The sequence below is a fragment of the Micropterus dolomieu genome, linkage group LG17 (genome assembly GCF_021292245.1).
Source record: "Micropterus dolomieu isolate WLL.071019.BEF.003 ecotype Adirondacks linkage group LG17, ASM2129224v1, whole genome shotgun sequence".
NCBI classification, from domain to species: Eukaryota; Metazoa; Chordata; class Actinopteri; order Centrarchiformes; family Centrarchidae; genus Micropterus; species Micropterus dolomieu.
Genome location: NC_060166.1, coordinates 12,439,093 through 12,451,775, shown reverse-complemented (window position 1 = coordinate 12,451,775; position 12,683 = coordinate 12,439,093). Strand labels below are relative to the sequence as shown.

At 38.5% G+C, this 12,683-nt stretch overlaps 1 long non-coding RNA gene across 1 annotated transcript; it reads left to right on the top strand.

Annotated features, from left to right (window-relative positions):
- Positions 1 to 1,650: 1,650 nt before the first annotated feature.
- Positions 1,651 to 9,455, top strand: LOC123985284. The gene is made up of 6 exons (XR_006828641.1): positions 1,651 to 1,782; positions 4,366 to 4,702; positions 4,814 to 4,949; positions 8,281 to 8,588; positions 8,820 to 8,971; positions 9,287 to 9,455. It is a non-coding gene; the product is annotated as an uncharacterized LOC123985284 (long non-coding RNA).
- The last annotated feature ends 3,228 nt before the right edge of the window (positions 9,456 to 12,683 follow it).

Genomic DNA, 12,683 nt, shown 5'->3' with positions numbered 1-12,683 from the left:
ACAGCCTGTTTTTCTGTGCTGCTAAATGTCTCTAGTGACACCTTTACGGCTAGAGCGGTTCACTAAGGGTCTTTGAATACACAATCCTTAAGCGATGCATTGTCTGACTGAATCTCTGCCGATCCCTACCAAACATCAATGGTATTGCATATGAAAAGGTCAACTCTAGATGAGGAAAAACTCCCCCCCTCTTTTGGCACCATCTGTTCTCACCCCCCTTTCTGGGTGAGTCTGGTTGATTCCACAACACCGCCAAAGAATGTCCTCATTATAGGCAAACAAATTTTTGCCCAAACGCAAAAAACTGGATGTGATGTCATATCTTAGGTTTGCAATGGCCGACCTACACCGAACACGTGGACGCTCTCTGCCACGCCCTTCCGACGCACTGTGTGAAATTTGGTATCAATCGGCCTCTAGGTGGAGCTACTAACCGTATATCAAATAACTCTCCCGTTCATTTTATATCTCCGTAACCGCAAGCCGATTTCATTTGTAACTCTGGTCGTTTATTCTCTACAGGCCCCGCCGTGGGTCGGTGGGCCTGTGGACAATAAATCATGGTGAGCCCGGGTCGACTAGCATGGCCTCCGCGGGGCGAGGTGGGCGGCTGGTGCCGGGAGGCTTGGACCCCGTTTACAACTGCTTGCAGTTCTAGTTTTGTTTGTTTCTTGTTTTTAGGCTGCTTCCTCATATCTTATAGACCAGATGTTTGATTAAAGTAAACAGTAGGCCAAGTTGAGGGAAGTCTCTCTCTGTTTCCTGTTCTGACTGCAGGCTTTTTAAACGATGTCGGATAAGCAATGAAAGTTATTTATATGGTAATTCACCAAAGAAACACATCACACATTACCAGAATTTCAGCTGAATGGAAATGACATTTTCTCTGTGTGTGTGTCCTTCCTCACTGTCTTAGCATCCATAAATTATCATGTATAAGCTGAAACAATTAGTTGAATAATTGATACTTCATTAACTAGCAAAAATGTGTTAATGGATTCATTCATAATTAATTGATTGTCATAAAAGACAAACAATCCCTAGTTCCTGCCTCACAGCTGTGCACTCTTAGAAGGAATGTGTAAAATAATTACACAAATTATGTGTAACACTCTAGTCTACACATTTTGTGTCAATATTAAATAAAATTGTGTTGGAAGAATTCAGCTTTTTTACAGTTATGTGTAGTTTTAAATGAACACAACCTGTGAATTTCTTCACAGAATTTAACACAATATTGTGCAGACTGATCTGCTTTACACACACCCAGTGTCAGCTTTAAAAATAAAATTAAAATATAGCGTCAGCTACAGTAGACTATTTGATTTAGCTGAACAGCAGCCTGCCCAAAGTCTGGTAATGACACAGACTTGCCATTTTGTTTTCACTTTATTGCATTCTATTATAATCATGTCATATGAATAACTTTACTCTGTAACTCGCTAAAAAAAAACTAAACTCAGTGGTCATTGAACACTCTGAACATCTCCGTTTCTCAGAGACGATGTAACTAGGCAACACTGCTAATGCCAACCATTTAGAAGCTAGCCAGTACTTACGCTATTCCTAGTGTAATGTTAGATGTTTAAAAGACAATATAGCTTCATGTAAGTTAGGCTTGCTACTAAGTACGATAGGCAGTGGCTGTTGCTTAGTTACGCTTTGATGCCGACTGACGATGACTGTACCCGTGCTCAAGTGCCATTTCGGGAAAAGGAGGAAAAAAAGTGGACAAGACAGAGGGAATTCGCACCAGTGGTGACTGCTAGCAAGATTCTTGAGGTAAGTCCAGGCTACCTGAATCATTTCTTAACTTGTTCTTGTACTTACATGCAAAAACCACATCTTATACAGTTATGATTTTTACTGGTTTAATTTGGTTTCTAACAGAACTGTTAGACACACTTAGACGTAGACGTTGTCAATGACTAATAAAAGAGATGGCGCAGTAAAAAAAAAAGACAGTCTCAGGGATAACAACTGAAGGGAGTTTATTTCAGACGAGTTGGTGAGTTTCCATTCCATTTAAATCAGCACTATCTTGTATGCATTATTTTAATCATTTTGGTGTACTCTGTGCTGATTATGTGTAAAGTGTATTAGCTAGCTAACATTAGCTGATCTGAAAGTGAGCTGAAATGATTGGAATACGTTAATGGAGAAAACAATCTGTCGCCATTGGAGCAAGCAAGTTTGGTGTGACTGATGTTATACGGCAGTACATATAACGTTACTGTTTACGTCAGTGTTCAGCTTTACGCTGTGGACTGTGGAGTGTTCGCAGTACACAAACTCCTGATCTACTGTGAATCCTCAATTCAGTTGTTAGGAAAGAAAACAAAACGTCTCTGACGTGCTACTAACAAGCTAACTTTAGCTGGTCAAGTCAGAAAGGGCAAGTGTCTGAAGTTCAGAAGGCCAGAGACACAGACAAGTTGGGGGACGAGGCTGAGGGCAGTGGCGCTGAGGTTAGCACAAGCGGATAGGTGTGCGAGTCAGTCGCACTATGGCGAGCGTTAAAGAAACAGCGGAGCTGGAAGACCCGCTGCAGGTTCCTGGTCAGTGAATGTTACAACAGCGATGGAGAGACAGTTGTGTTTGAGACGAGGACCGTCTGTGTGTCGGCGTTGCACTGCTGTTGCAGGGTACATGCTAACACGCACTAAACTCACCCAAATGCACCGATCACCAGGACGAGGAAAAAACAGACCGGAGCCCAACTACTTATACCCGCTGCTTTCAAGCCAAAACTATATTTCAAGCAGCCTTTAGATGCTAAAACAGAACAGGATGAATAATCCATCCATCCATCCATCGTCAACTGCTTATCCTGCGTACAGGGTCGCGGGGGCTGGAGCTAATCCCAGCTGACATCGGGCAAAAGGCAGGGTACACCCTGGACAGGTCAGGATGAATAATCACTGAAGCAATTGGCATTTACATATTATTGCATTACATATCTTATCTTATCTAGCGAAGGTGTAACTAATTGTAACAACTCAGACTGCACTAGTTCCATTTTTATTATTCTATTTATTTTGTATTTTTGGTTTCATAGCATAAGAGTTCATAATGTGACAAATATTGTATTCATTTTATGTTGTCAGAGTACAAACACACCCCCAAAAGCTATTGTGTTATATGAATCAATATGAATGTCAAGTCAAGTCAAGTTTATTTGTAAAGCACATTTAAAAACAACTAGAGTTGACCAAAGTGCTGGACAAGTTATACAGAAAAAGACGTAATAAAAACATACATACATACATATATAAATAAATGGATAAAACCAGAGAAAATAAAACAGGCCAGACAATTAATGGCAAACAGCAAAACAACGCAGTTAGATACAAAATAGATAAAGACATAAGTGCAGGTGCCCCTAAACACACTCAAATGCCAAAGAATAAAAATGTGTTTTAAGTCGAGACTTAAAAGTGTGGTGGTGGGGGATGATCTAATAATCAGGGGTGGATTATTCCACAGTCTCGGGGCCACCACTGAAAAGGCACGGTCACCCTTTGTTTTCATACGAGACGTGGGATGGCTAAGAGGGAGTGATTTGATGATCTGAGGGATCTGGAGGAGTGATGAAACATTAGGAGTTCTGAAATATAAGATGGGACCAGTCCATGTAATGCCTTAAAAACAATTAGCAGCACCTTAAAATCGATTCTAAATTTGACTGGTAACCAGTGAAGAGCAGCCAATACTGGTGTTATATGGTCCCTCTTCCTTGTACCAGTTAGTAATCTAGCAGCTGCATTTTGAACAAGCTGCAAGCGTGATAAAGATGAGTGACAGATGCCAGAGTACAAGGAATTACAGTAATCAATTTGAGAATGTCAGTATTAAATTCAGGTAACTTGGTAAATAATAATTTTCTGGAGATTAAAATTCATACAGATTTTACATTATATGGCTGTAAAGTTGGTATTAAATTTCATCATGGGTATTAAAAAGGTCTTAAAAAGTCTTAAATTTAACTTTGAGAATCCTGGGGGAACCCTGGTTATGATTGAAGAGCCTGGCATACTAGCTTTTTTCTTCTTTCTTTTCTAACTTTGCTGTGTAAGTTGGCTAACTAAGATGTAAGTTACCACATATAGCCATGGCTAGTTTAATCAAATTATTTCACATGATCATCTAACGTTCGTTCAGATCTATAAGATTATTGGTGTGTGAATGTGTAAGTTAGCTGCAGCCTCATGTTACCTAACAATAGGTGTATGGATTTTATGTTAGAAAAAAGAAATAAGCTGCTATATCAGCTAATCCTTTGTGTAAAAGTATTGTAATAAGTAAAAAGTGTCTGCTGCATTATCTGTCTAAATATTAACATTCTGTTATTTCTTCATTATGCAGCAAATGGACCAATCTTTAGATGATCCTGGCCTCCTGGGTCTTTTGCCACTGGACAACTGACCAAAACTGTACTTGTTAGTATCTATAAAGACAATGCAGAAACATGCAAAAAGATCTTCCACATCAGTGATGCCCCACTACTTTTGACATTCTGTTACTCAGAATTCTTCCATCCTGTTCAGTTAGAACGGCTTCTTATATATAACAAAGACTTAAATGACTGCATTGACTGTGACATCACCACAACTGTGCAAGACTATGACAAATTTCAAGTTTATGTGGCCACTGAAATCCACCTAGAGATCATCAATGTTCAGCCTACCCAGAAAGTAATCAGGTGAGCAACACAGTAAAACTCTCACTAAAGTACTTATTTACTACTACTTATTTTTACTAAATCAAGCATTCTTAACAACTTTATTTTTGCATTATTTTAATTCCTCATCAGTGCCGTTACAGTCATTCCTGACCAGGAAGGCACCTGATACAATAGCTGAATATGAGTGCACAGGGGTGTTCTCTACAGAAGGAAGGAAAAGGATCATCACTGTTAGCGTCGGTGATCTTGTGGCAAAACATGGATTGTAAGTTTGTCATGTTTCAAGAACAGAAAATCTGAATCCATCTGTCATTGTAACTATTACACTGTTTAGGATTTTTTCTAAGAGTGGGGCATTTAGGCTAAATTAAGATCCATTGAGTTTGCTAATATAAGTAGGTGTTTTCAACATATGGTCAGATTTGATTAATTATAATTAATAAATACGGGGCACCACCCTGGAATCAGGGATCAATAACCAAATATGAGCCAAGTATGATCAGTCTAAAATAGGGTTTGTCCACGTACAGATGGCAAACAGAGAAATGTGAATCCGTACACTGGCCGTGGCAACCAACTCTTATTACAACATTATACACAAATAATCACAGGCAACGACTTCTTAAAATTATAATAGGATTTATTTAAAGTCAAACACAGCTCAATGATCAACAACTTTAGCAAGTAAATCACTATCAACTATTCTAAGCCAAATTAAATAAAGCCAATAAACAAATCATATAAAAACATACAACAATCCAGCAAGCGTGTGTGTGTGTGTGTGTGTGTGTGTGTGTGTGTGTGTGTGTGTGTGTGTGTGTGTGTGTGTGTGTGTGTGTGTGAGAGAGAGTGTGTGTGGGTGTGAGTGAGAGACAAAGGAGGGGGAGAGACTAAGATGGCTCGAGGCCAGCTGATTTTGGAATCAAGATGGCGGGTCAAACTACGTGATTTCAAGACTGAGGTGGCGGAAAATCACTCTCCCCTGAACTAAAAAAAAAATGGAGACCTCTGATGCTAGCCCGCTGTTGGTCACAGATCTGGTTAGCTTCAGAGATCACGTGGTGTGCATGTGGGGTTAGTAAGCAGAAGGAGGAGAGAAAAGCACAGGGAAAACTATATACAATAAACCAGTCTATCCTACAGCACCCAGCAGTGAATGTTCATTCAGCAGCGGTTGCTGGCTTTGGATTGGATAGAATGTGTAATTGTATTTGTTCTCAGAAAGAAGCAAACACCAAAAATCCTTATTACCGTTGAAAATACTCAGCTACAACTTTATCAGTGAGAGGAATGGTAGTGACTTTGCTTATAAAAATACCGATACGTTTTCACACAGTAATAGGAACGAAGCAGTCACGGCCCAGCGAGTGGTACCGGACACAAACAACGTGCGTAGCATGGAAAACATAGCAATAAACAAGACGCGGTGGCCTTTAAATATCCCTTGGGGAGAAATTCACCACATGAAGCTTGTACAAGTTACAACAAAGTTATAGAACTATCTGCTGCCCAGATATACTAAAGCCTCTTATGTGTCGCTTTGGTAGCGAGTAGATGCGTCAGGCCTTTTAGGAAATCCAGCTGAGTTTTCTCTCGGCTCAGTTCTGATGATGCCAGTAGTTTCAACTGCACAGAGGATTCTTCTGCAGCGGCAACAGCGAAGTCGACTTAGGTTGAGAAGGTAGAGCACAGATGTGATCTTCTCAGTTAAACACGGAGTTTATCCGCCTTCTTCTGCAGGAAGGAAACATTATCTTCTGTAACAGTTTATTTACAGTCCCGTGGAGAACAGGGAATGGCCACGAGGGTTCGGAGGTGCTCGGTTTTATATCTCCGTTGAGAAAATGGCTGTACTTCCTGGGATTACTCCACCCCCTGAAAGCTTCAGCCAATAAAAACCTTTGGTTTGTTTTTAAAAGTTAAAAGTTCACAGGTAGGTGTGAATTAACTGACCAGGGCGACCTGCAAGATTACAAGTGCAGCCAATAATGGCTCTGCTTTTAGGTCTGAGTCACTATTTCACACCTAGCTGAAACTGTGTTACAGGCTCCTTAGTGACCTGAAGGCTCATTTTTGTTGTCATGGATGTGAGGCCCAACATAAGGTTATCTGTACCATGATTTCAAGATATAACTATAAGAAGTTGGCCATGAATATCAGTCGAGAATAACGTTAATCAGGGGTGGACTGGCGCAAAAAAATTGCCTGAGAATTTGTCCCTGGTCAGCCCACTCTCAGAAAGAAACATTTGTTGGGGGCTCTGGGTCTTTAGAGACTTTTATTCCTTCATTCTTGAGAATTTTATGCAAGTAAAGTACATGACTCTGTTCTGCTATTGCCCTCATCTGCTGTCTTTCATGTTCACCCATGTCAGCGCTATTACTAGGTCCGCCGATTTCAGAAAATCTTTACTCCATAAAATTAAAATTACTCTTATAAACCCACTGAAGTAAAAGTAAAAACTTACCATTTCACAAAACTACTCGAGTAAAAGCATAAAAGTACTTGGTAATAAACTACACAAAGTGCAAGTTACTTTGTGTTTTAATATTGTTCAGTGTGCGCGGGCCAGATATCTTGTCTTTTTGGAATAAGCGTACCATCTACTGTGCATCATTTTTGCTTTGCTTTGCTTATTGATTAGCCCTGCTTCAATTTTGGTATTGCTGTTTAATACAATCATTTTACTTTTTAAATCTACATGGAGTTATCATTAAGATCAGCAGCCTACCAAACCATTGTCTTTGTTAATGACGGGCGTGGCATGATCTGCTTTTTCCAGTAGCCCAGTACAATATGATTATTCCTAAAGAATCTATGAACATAATCTTTACAATGCAAAGAATTATTGTGGCAATAACATGACAGCAGCCCGTTGTTAAATTAAGTAGGGTAAGCCTACATATAGAGGGAGACCTTTGTCACGCACCGAACATGACTGTTGTGTATTCTCCTGTATGCATCGCAATGGGGAAATAGCCTACTGACTGAAAGCCAAGATCAAATTCACTCGTGACATTTAGTTCAATGAATTCACTGTTGGACATTGCTATAAAACAAATAGCAACCAAGCGAATTAGAGAAAATAAATAACTTCTATCAAAAGAAAACAATGCTCTGTGCAATGAGAGGATTCTGTAAATTTAGGCTATCAGAATCAATCCAGTGAGAATCTGCCTTAGATTTTTATACAGTGCATAGCCTGTACATCTGTTCTGCAAAGACTAAATAGGCTTTAATACGCCATTGATGGAAAAGTGAAATTATTGTCAGCGATATAAAAAATTGTACACATTATGTAACTGCATGTTATTCATTTGTTTCTTGCTGCATTTCACAGTAATTTTCTTGCACATCTCATTATGTTTTGTCTCAAACAGCTACCCTTCCACTGTAGACAAGCTGAACTTGGCTAAATATTGATTGCAATCTTTCTCTCTCTGAATCAGAGTTTTTGGAGAGAATGAAGGATATGGAAGTATTAAAACTGAATCTGGCAGTATTGAGCTCTCAATTTGCTGAAATATATGACCATTTTTATTGGCAAAAGGTTGTTGCTTACAAAATTCTACTTTTCAATTAAAATGTGTTTGTAGGAGCATCTATATGACCCTGTGTCCCACAAAGGATTCATAGAAATCAAGCTTCGGAATATGAGGCAGCATCTTGAAGAACGAAAAGTGTTTCAGCAGAAACATCGGTAACACAGTCACCAGCTGATGAAGACCCAATTGAGTGGTTGACCATCATCAAGAGAATGAAGCCATCAGCTGAGAACATCACCACTATCAAAACTGCAATGGAAAAGACCTTCAAACATTGCAGGAATTGGATCAGCACGCAGATGCCAACAGTTGGTGACATTTCCCAACAGTACCCCTGTTTCATCAACATGCCTTCCCTGGTAAGAATTTTATTTGACTTTTATCAAATGTGTTTCATTGTTTTTAGATGGATGAAATATACATATAGATTCCAAATTATTGTGTAGTATATGTTAAAAACTATTGAACATTCAAGTGCGATTTTATTCTTTTTCATATTTACCAGAGATTTTTTAATAAAAGTGTATTTTGATTTGTTATAAGGTGCTCTGGAAATAGCTCACATTCTGCTACTCTCTACACAACATTAGCTAGATGCAGAGTTTGGAAAGATGTTTGATGGAAAGGGAGAGATGCTAATCCGAAGATGGGAATCCTCAGTTATTCCAAAACTGACACGGATCGTGGCTTTGGAGAAGGGGAGTGTAACCACTCTGTTGGAAGAATGCAAACTGTAATGATGGTAAGTAATAACTGTTTAAATATATTATTGATCGGTTTTGATCAGCGTCGACTGAAACTTTGCCAGCCATTTCAACTTGAGCGGAGAGCTTTAAGTGACTTGGAGTAATTTTAAACAACCTCCTCAGCTGTGAAATCTGTGATTGTAAAATTAATCTTGGGCTGTTGGTCGGACAAAATAAGCAAATCTTTTTAGGCCTAAGAAATTGTGATGGGCATCACCATTTTGACAATTATCGAATAAGCAATGCATTAGTTCATCAGTTGCAGGCATAACAGTCTCAACCATTATCTTGTGCTCTTTTAAATTAAATAGATGTGAAGTGCTACACTATCCTCCAAGTCCTGACACACTTGCTTCCGCCAACTGCAGGAAGAGGTGCAGTATCAAATCTGCTATTTCATATCTGCTGGACAAGTTTTATTTAGTTATGAGTATGACCTTGTATCACTGATAATAAACTTAATGATCCTTAACATGTATGGCATGCAAACAGAAATTATAATTTTTTGAGAGAGTATTTCTGGCTAAATATCTTTCCTCCTTTCTTTATTGACTCCCTGTACCCCTTTTATTGCCTTTGTCTCCTCCTTGTCTGCTTCTCTCACTTCATCTCCCTCCATCTCTTTTCACAATGCTAACATCTCTCTCTCTCTCTCTCTTTCTATCCTGGCTTTGGAAAGATTTTTCAACTTTTGTTAGTTGACATAAAAATCCTAGAGTCGAGGCATTGACATTAAGATAAGAGGAGAAACGCACACAGTAGACGGAACAATCTGCCTTTTTACTGATGACAATCTTGCTTGTCCTGCACTGTGTTGCTATGCGGAAAGTTTTTCTGCGAATAGGTTCTGCCATATTTGCCTTGTTGATAAAACAACTTCACAAAGTGTGTTCAATGAAGATGATCTTGAAAAGAGAGACAGACACAATTACCAGCAGCATGTTGTGTTGAATCAAACAAACAGCAGCACAGATGTGGTGTCTCATACTAAACTTGACTTTTCTTTTGGGGGACATTGTCAGTGCTGAAATTCTGCACTGGAAGTTGTTCATTTTGTTACGAGAGATGTGCAGCATTATATTTTCACCTGTTGTAACCAGAGGTCTTGCAGTGTTCCTGAAACAGCTTATCATAAGATCATCATAAGTTCTTCAAAGAACTTTATCCTGATCGACACCTCATCCCAAAACACCACTTCATGACACATTATCCAGCTATGTTGATTCAGTTTGGACCTTTGTCAAAACTTTGGTGTATGAGGTTTGAAGCTAAGCTTAATCCCCTCAAACGGCAAGCACATGCTGTGTGCAATTTCAGGAATATATCAAAAACTCTGGCTTATAAAAACCAGGTGCAGATTCCCGACCCCTTGATATTCATCAGACACATTTTTTGCATGATCCGATCTACATCAATCCAAGATACATAGTTTTGAAATAAGTGAAATGATGTAGAAGGTGTGGTTATGGGTCATGTTGCCCAATGAAAGAAAAATATCTCTTCTGTCCTGTCCTTGAAATTCTATTTTATGAAATTGTATAGTTATGTTTGCAGCTATAAATTTCTGTGAATCTTGTGTGGGTTCAATTCTGTGGATCTTTTTGCCAATATGTAATAAATGTATGTATATTATGGAGTCATAAATTGTGTATTCCATTTTCATTAACTCATTTTGTGTCAAATAACACTTTGTGTAAGGTTTTCGGTATGTTACTTTTTATACAGTGTGCGTAGCCAAGGACAGCACATAATGTGTTAATATTGCACGTTTACACATCTTTGTGTTCACCTTCCTGACACATTCACTGTGTTAATGATTTTAACACAGTGAATGTGTCAAATTTTGTCCCAAAACTCACCTATTGATGTGTAAGAATTTAGCACAGTTTTGTTTTGACAATGACTCATATCCTGCTAATCCCGAGTGGTGGAATTTAACAAAGTACATTTAGTGTGTGTGTGTGTGTGTGTGTGTGTGTGTGTGTGTGTGTGTGTGTGTGTGTGTGTGTGTGTGTGTATGTATGTATGTATGTATGTATGTATGTATGTGTGTGTGTGTGTGTGTATAAACACTAGAAATTTGCGTGTAAAAGTGGACCTCACAAGTTCTGAATGCTAGAAACAGAGCCCCACATGTAACTAGAAAATTGGTGGGGAGACAAAAGTTTTGAATTCTGTTAAATTGAAGTGATATTTGTGATAGGGGACTGCTGTTTGTCTTGCCTGACTTTTTACAGAGGTCTATAATCACTGGAAAAGGGTGGACCCCACAATTGGGCAAAATTTTTGTGGGGTCCACAAAGTAAGAAATACGAGTGTGTGTGTGTGTGTGTGTGTGTGTGTGTGTGTGTGTGTGTGTGTGTGTGTGTGTGTGTGTGTGTGTGTGTGTGTGAAGCCCCATTTAGATTTCATCATAGTCATTACCTACGTACTCCAACATGCATTTCTGTCTTAAAATCACCACTGTCCCCTAAAATGACATTTTAAATTTTGTGTATGAGCGTGCGTTCTGTGTTTAATCCGGAACACTGCCCCTAGTGGACGTGTATGGAACTGCATAATGCATGTCCACGATTTCACAATAAATTCTCTGATAAATCGCCTTTCCTTGTTAAATATAACATCTGTTGCTTTTAAGGTTCTTATCTAAGCAAATTCAATCCAATATATAAGTTTATATTATACGTATTACTAACTTGTGATTATTTTTGAATCAGATGCCATACATTTTATTTTCTGGCCCTTTTACAATGGTAAATATATTCCATTCACAAGTCTAATACAAATCATTTAATATTAGCATAGACTACAAATACATCCTACACCCTTCAGTATAAAAATAAATCAGCTTTATGATTCACAACGAAGTCGGAGAAGATTTGAGTGATGTCTGGAAATCCTGAATTCTGAGTTTCCAGGAGGTCAGCACTCTACAGTGTCGGATCTCCCATCATGTGGGATGGTGTGACACATCTAGGTGAGTTTGCAATAATTACATTTCTTAATTATTTCTTAATTTGCTTTATAGATTACATTATTCAATCATGTGTTTGAAATATTGATTTAATGAACCTAAGATCACGTAAAATTGTTAGACTAAACATTTATATTTAACTAAACTTGTTAGCTTATACTTAGTTCAACATATACTTACAAACCTTTTTTTAAAGAGGGCAGGATTTGAGATTGTGAAGATGTCCGGGGGCCAAGACTAACATTTTAAAAATGAAAAAATACCAAAAACAGTGACATACAGTACTGTTCTGTAACAGTTACTTTAACAATTATGTTTTTTTTAATGACAGTGTAACCAAATCTAAGCCAATTATGCATGAACAAATCTTAAAACCAGTTCTTCCTTTCTTTTACATCTAGAGTCAAATAAAGATTAAGTTATATGGAATACGTCAACCTCATTTTGATTCTAAACATGACTTATTATGAGTAATGCAAAGTCTATTAACATTTAAGTTTAAAACGTATCACTCTTGGCTCTTGTCTTTAACAAACTCATTCAGATAGTCATATTTTGTGGCTGGATGAGGCTGGTCTGACATCAGCAAGAGCCAACTTGTCCCATGGCATCAGAATAGCAAAGAGGCAGTGCAGCCGCATGATAACACATCTCTTTGCTGACAGCAGAGACACAAGGAGATTGTGGAAGGGGATACAGACCATAACAGACTATAAACCTCGACCACAGACCTG